The 6,996-nt window shown below is 46.2% G+C and overlaps 1 long non-coding RNA gene across 3 annotated transcripts; it reads right to left on the bottom strand.

Moving 5' to 3' along the window:
* Nucleotides 1–4,651: 4,651 nt before the first annotated feature.
* On the bottom strand, nt 4,652–6,660 carry LOC109869927 (uncharacterized). 3 transcript variants are annotated; one of them, XR_004205443.1, is made up of 3 exons: nt 6,413–6,660; nt 5,965–6,315; nt 4,652–5,848 (listed from the first exon to the last, which is right to left on the bottom strand). It is a non-coding gene; the product is annotated as an uncharacterized LOC109869927 (long non-coding RNA). The 3 variants fall into 3 exon arrangements; XR_004205444.1 differs by having other exon boundaries at nt 4,652–5,136; nt 5,323–6,315; XR_004205442.1 differs by having other exon boundaries at nt 4,652–6,315.
* Between the last annotated feature and the right edge of the window lie 336 nt (nt 6,661–6,996).

Raw genomic sequence — 6,996 nt, forward strand, 5'->3', positions numbered from 1 at the left:
TACTTTTTACTCCATACATTTTCACACACCCAAAAGTACTGGTTACATTTTGAATGTTTAGCAGACAGTAAAATGGTACAATTCACACTCTTATCAAGAGAACATCCCTGGTCGTCCCTACTGCCTCTGATCTGGAGGACTCCCTAAACAGAGAACATCCCTGGTCGTCCCTACTGCCTCTGATCTGGAGGACTCCCTAAACAGAGAACATCCCTGGGCGTCCCTACTGCCTCTGATCTGGAGGACTCCCTAAACAGAGAACATCCCTGGTCGTCCCTACTGCATCTGATCTCGCAGAACTCCTAAACATAAATGCTTCGTTTGTAAATTACGTCTGAGTGTTAGAGTGTGCCTATCCATAATATAAAACATAAATCATCCCGTCTGATTTTCCTAATATAAGGAATGTGAAATGATTTATACTATTACTTTTACTTTGAATACTTAAGTATATTTTAGCAATTACATTTACTTTTGATACTTAAGTATATTTAAAACGTAATACTTTTAGACTTTCACTAAAGTTGTATTTTACTGGATGACTTCCACTTTTACTTGAGTTGTTTTTTTAATAATAAGGTATCTTTACTTTTACTCAAGATGTGACAATTGTGTACTTTTTCCACCACTGGTTTCCAGGCAACCATCTGAATAAGAACTGAAAACCTTGACAACTTGTCTTTCATCTGTCATGCTGAGGTAGAGAAACTAGAGCTGTCTGGCAAAAAAAAAGAAGTAAAAAAAATAAAAAAATAAAAGATTTGGAGCAGCAGAGCATTGATGCCACTGCAGATCAGTCAACCAGACTTGGGCTACACAAGAAGGGACCAATCAATCAATCAAATGTATTTAATAAAGGCGTGGTCACACGGATACCCAGCTTAAAATCCAAAAGAGCATGCAACGCAGAGGCAAAAGCACATGCTACTTTGTCAACAGGGGTACGGGACATGCTAGCACTACCGGTGAAATCAGGTCAGGGGTCCGGGACATGCTGGCACTACCGGTGAAATCAGGTCAGGGGTCCGGGACATGCTAGCACTACCGGTGAAATCAGGTCAGGGGTCCGGGACATGCTAGCACTACCGGTGAAATCAGGTCAGGGGTCCGGGACATGCTAGCACTACCGGTGAAATCAGGTCAGGGGTCCGGGACATGCTAGCACTACCGGTGAAATCAGGACAGCAGTCTGGGACATGCTAGCACGACCAATGAAATCAGGTCAGCAGTCTGGGACATGCTAGCACGACCAATGAAATCAGGTCAGGGGTCCGGGACATGCTAGCACTACCGGTGAAATCAGGTCAGGGGTCCGGGACATGCTAGCACGACCAATGAAATCAGGTCAGGGGTACGGGACATGCTAGCACTACCGGTGAAATCAGGTCAGGGGTCCGGGACATGCTAGCACTACTGGTGAAATCAGGTCAGGGGTCCGGGACATGCTTGCACTACCGGTGAAATCAGGACAGCAGTCTGGGACATGCTAGCACGACCAATGAAATCAGGTCAGCAGTCTGGGACATGCTAGCACGACCAATGAAATCAGGTCAGGGGTCCGGGACATGCTAGCACTACCGGTGAAATCAGGTCAGGGGTCCGGGACATGCTAGCACGACCAATGAAATCAGGTCAGGGGTACGGGACATGCTAGCACTACCGGTGAAATCAGGTCAGGGGTCCGGGACATGCTGGCATGACCAATGAAATCAGGTCAGCGGTCCGGGACATGCTAGCACGACCAATGAAATCAGGTCGGGGGTCCGGGACATGCTGGCATGACCAATGAAATCAGGTCAGCAGTCTGGGACATGCTAGCACGACCAATGAAATCAGGTCAGAGGTCCGGGACATGCTAGCACGACCGGTGAAATCAGGTCAGGGGTCCGGGACATGCTGGCGCGACCGGTGAAATCAGGTCAGGGGTCCGGGACATGCTGGCTCGACCGGTGAAATCAGGTCAGGGGTCCGGGACATGCTGGCACGACCAATGAAATCAGGTCAGGGGTCCGGGACATGCTGGGGCGAGCGGTAAAATCAGGTCAGGGGCCCGGGACATGCTGGCGCGAGCGGTGAAATCAGGTCAGGGGTCCGGGACATTTTTTACATTTATCTAGGCAAGTCAATTAAGAACAAATTCTTATTTTCAATGATGGCCGAGGAACAGTGGGTTAACTGCCTTGTTCAGGGGCAGAACGACAGATTTGTAACTTGTCAGCTCAGGGATTCGATCTCGCAACCTTTCAGTTACTGGCCCAAAGCTCTAACCACTAGGCTACCTGCCGACATGCTAGCACGATGTGTGCCAGAAGTGGAAAGAACTTATCCCAGCCATGAAAGGTGCCAGAGTGCTTGGGGGCATTGCTTATGTAACATGTACGCTGGGAGTCGGGAAGCAAGTTCAGGGAGTGTCAATTGAAAAATAAATAGAACATAATACAAAAACAAAAAACACGAAAAGCGTACAGACTTTAGACACAAACAGAGTCAATGATGCCTAGGGAAAGAACCAAAGGGAGTAACAGTTATAGGGAAAGAACCAAAGGGAGTGACAGTTATAGGGAAAGAACCAAAGGGAGTGACAGTTATAGGGAAGGAACCAAAGGGAGTGACAGTTATAGGGAAAGAACCAAAGGGAGTGACAGTTATAGGGAAGGAACCAAAGGGAGTGACAGTTATAGGGAAGGAACCAAAGGGAGTGACAGTTATAGGGAAAGAACCAAAGGGAGTGACAGTTATAGGGAAAGAACCAAAGGGAGTGACAGTTATAGGGAAAGAACCAAAGGGAGTGACAGTTATAGGGAAAGAACCAAAGGGAGTGACAGTTATAGGGAAAGAACCAAAGGGAGTGACAGTTATAGGGAAGGAACCAAATGGAGTGACAGTTATAGGGAAGGAACCAAAGGGAGTGACAGTTATAGGGAAAGAACCAAAGGGAGTGACAGTTATAGGGAAAGAACCAACGGGAGTGACAGTTATAGGGAAAGAACCAAAGAGAGTGACAGTTAAAGGGAAAGAACCAAAGGGAGTGACAGTTATAGGGAAAGAACCAAAGGGAGTGACAGTTATAGGGAAGGAACCAAAGGGAGTGACGGTTATAGGGAAGGAACCAAAGGGAGTGACGGTTATAGGGAAGGAACCAAAGGGAGTGACAGTTATAGGGAAGGAACCAAAGGGAGTGACGGTTATAGGGAAGGAACCAAAGGGAGTGACAGTTATAGGGAAGGAACCAAAGGGAGTGACAGTTATAGGGAAGGAACCAAAGGGAGTGACAGTTATAGGGAAGGAACCAAAGGGAGTGACAGTTATAGGGAAGGAACCAAAGGGAGTGACAGTTATAGGGAAGGTAATCAGGAAGGTGATGGAGTCCAGGTGAGTTTCATGAGGCGGTGGTGCGCGTAACGATGGTGACAGGTGTGCGTAATAATAAGCAGACTGGTGACCTCGAGTGCCGAAGACAATATACCCTCCCTGAAGCACTGCACCAGCCACAGGACACCGATCAGAGGGACGGTCCCGGGGACCAGGCTGAGGTGCGGGAGCCTGACGAGCCGGTTGAGGCATGGAAGCCTGACAATCCAACCGAGTCTTGTGAACCTGTCAAGCTATCTGAGGCATGGGAGCCTGACGAGCTAGCTGAGGCATCCTCAGTAGCCTTGGCCACAGATACTTGACAAGCCGGCTGAGGCATGGAAGCTCAACGAGCTGGCTGAGGCATCCCCGGTAGCGAAATCCAGACGTCACCTACAAAACAAAAAAACAAAGACTGTTGGTCTGATGTGATTAATAAGGATCATCCAGACGCTGCGCTTGATGAATTTATGAAATTGCTTCTTCCATTTATTGATAAACATGCACCGGTTAAGAAACAGACTGTTAGAACTGTTAACCCATTTAAATCACACATTTTTCCCAGACATGTAAATATCCAAATCATTTGTCATTAAATAGTACCCACAAAACACCAGTCTTAACGTCAACAGTGAAGAGGCGACTCCAGGATGCTGGCCTTCTAGGCAGAGTTCCTCTGTCCAGTGTCTGTGTTCTTTTACCCATCTTAATATTTTATTTTTATTGGCCAGTCTGAGATATGGCTTTTTCTTTGCAACTCTGCCTAGAAGGCCAGTATCCCGGAGTCGCCTCTTCACTGTTGACGTTGAGACTGGTACAATTTAATGAAGCTGCCAGTTGAGGACTTGTGAGGCGTCTGTTTCTCAAACTAGACACTCTAATGTACTTGTCCTCTTGCTCAGTTGTGTACCGGGGCCTCCCACTCCTCTTTGTATTCTGGTTAGAGACAGTTTGCTCTGTTCTGTGAAGGGAGTAGTACACAGCGTTGTACGAGATCTTCAGTTTCTTGGTAATTTCTCACATGGAATAGCCATCATTTCTCAGAACAAGAATAGACTGACGAGTTTCAGAAGAAAGTTCTTTGTTTCTAGCCATTATGAGCCTGTAACCTACAAATGCTGATGCTCCAGATACTCAACTAGTCTAAAGAAGGCCAGTTTTATTGCTTCTTTACAGTCTTTTCTGAAAGAGCTGTATAATGTTTTCTTTGCAAAACTCTACACACTAACCACAAAACCTTACACCAAACCAGCAAAACATTATACAGCTCTTGCAAAAGAAAACAATTCTTGCAAAATTCTTCAAACTCTTAAAACATAATTTTTTTGGAGTCAATACAGTACACACAAACCATAATTTGAATAAGCAACAACTAGGCACTGATAGTATAAATGAAAAACACTTGTGGGTTTGTCCTGTGTGCAGGGCATAGCAGTTTGCAATACAGTATAGTGATAAAGGATAGTCAACTCACATACACACAGGTATTCAAATGTGTAAAGTATGGATGTGTACTCCGAACATAATACACTATCAATACAAATAAGGGGGGAAAAGTTATTCTCAAAATGTTCAAACACTCCTCGAACAACAAAAGTGCAGTAGGAAAAAAATAAATAAAATGTGGCTTCATCTCATCGTCTTTGTGGGTCTGGCCATAAGACTTCATCCACTTCACATGCGATGTTGTCTTGAGCTAGGCAGCGTGGAAAGTATCGCCCGGAGTGCCGTATCCAGGCCTGGCAATGACCCCTGATCGATGTCTCCACAAGCCTCCTCCATTGCCTGTAGAAGGGGGTAAGGGGTATGCGTTGGTGGGGCTGGCGATCATACACCTTCCAACAGAGAATAATTATTCAATAGAACCCAAGAATGGAGAGTATGGGGGTAGAGATGAGAAGTGGGTGACCTGTGATCCAACAGACCACAACAACCCGGTGGAAACTAACATTGTCCCAGATGATAACGTACCTGGTCTGCTCGGGCCCCTGGTCATTAGGGATTAGTCTGTTGTGGAGGGTGCCCAGAAATGTGATAATGTACCTGGGCTGCTCGGGCCCCTGGTCATTAGGGATTAGTCTGTTGTGGAGGGTGGCCTGAAATGTGATAATGTACCTGGTCTGCTCTGGCCCCTGGTCATTAGGGATTAGTCTGTTGTGGAGGGTGTCCTGAAATGTGATAATGTACCTGGGCTGCTCTCGTCCCTGGTCATTAGGGATTAGTCTGTTGTGGAGGGTGTCCTGAAATGTGATAATGTGTGCAGTGGCTGTATGGGCCTAGATGTACATGATGGTGAATGACGCCGTTTTGACTAACAGCCGCACACATTGTTATGTTGCCACCACGTCGTCCCGGGACGTTAATGATGGCACGGTGTCCATCGATCAGGGGTCAGGATATTTCTGCCGCGGCCCCTTGATTTTGCAGGGTTGAAACCTGCCTCGTCCACATTTATTAGGTCATGGTGCATTGCATCTGCTTCTAGCTCCATTACTCTCTGAAAGAGACAAGACAAAACAACGTAGCACAGTAGGAAAAGACAGGGATCAGTCAATATGAAGTAGCACCAAACACTTCCAGATCCAGTACCAATGATAGGATAGTACAGCTTACCTGCACATGTTCATATCTTAGTTGTTTTACACGTACTGAGTTTCTCTCGAAAAGGACTCTGTAAAGCTGCTTCATCCTAATTCTATTGCGTTTCAGTAGACGAGACAGTGCAGAGAGACTCACTCTGTTTCAGTAGACGAGACAGTGCAGAGAGACTCACTCTGTTTCAGTAGACGAGACAGTGCAGAGAGACTCACTCTGTTGACGTTTAGGAATATGGTGTTATCTGCCATTATGTGGTCCTGCACTTCTCTGATGCAGTTATTTGAAATTACCATATTTAAAACGTGGGTCTCCTGCTCTGGGGTGAACAGTCGACCTCTTCCATCAGATACTGGTTTTCTTGCAGTTCTGTAAAAACATTTGAATTGTTTTAGTGATACTTTCTCATTTTGAAAGTGCAGTACATATTACTGTACCAGTAAGACTGCATCACTTAGTTACTTACCGGTTCTCACTTTGAAACATCTGGATTATACCTGCAACAGTATAGCGGCTCAGATTTGGTTGAACTCGTTGCCCAGCCTCCATCATGCTCATCCCATGGTTGGCAACATGGTCAACCACAGTCGGCAACATGGTCAACCACAGTCACTGTGACTTCATCACTTATTGTGTTCCTGACTCCCATTCCTCTTCCCCGTCCTCTCCTTCTCCCCTGTCCTACTTCACCTCTTCCTTCTCCTCCTCCTCTTACTTCTCCACCTCCTCGTCCTTGTCCTCCTCTTCCCCGTCCTCTCCTTCTCCCCTGTCCTACTTCTCCTCTTCCTTCTCCACCTCCTCGTCCTCCTCTTCCTCCTGAAGTTCTCATCCCTCTTACTCTCTGTCCAGTATTGGCCTCCATTGTTGCCCGAACTAAATGTTTACCTGTGTTTTCTTGTTTCCTTCTAGATCGAACCAAATGTTTACCTGTGGCCTATTTATAGTGCTCAAGCTCTGATTTGTAACTGAACTCAGTATCTAAAAGTGTTTTCACATGCGTCAATGTGGAAAGGCAATTGGCGAAATAGTGTAGCAACATAGAGACCAATG

This window comes from Oncorhynchus kisutch, linkage group LG25 (assembly GCF_002021735.2).
Source record: "Oncorhynchus kisutch isolate 150728-3 linkage group LG25, Okis_V2, whole genome shotgun sequence".
Lineage (NCBI taxonomy): Eukaryota > Metazoa > Chordata > Actinopteri > Salmoniformes > Salmonidae > Oncorhynchus > Oncorhynchus kisutch.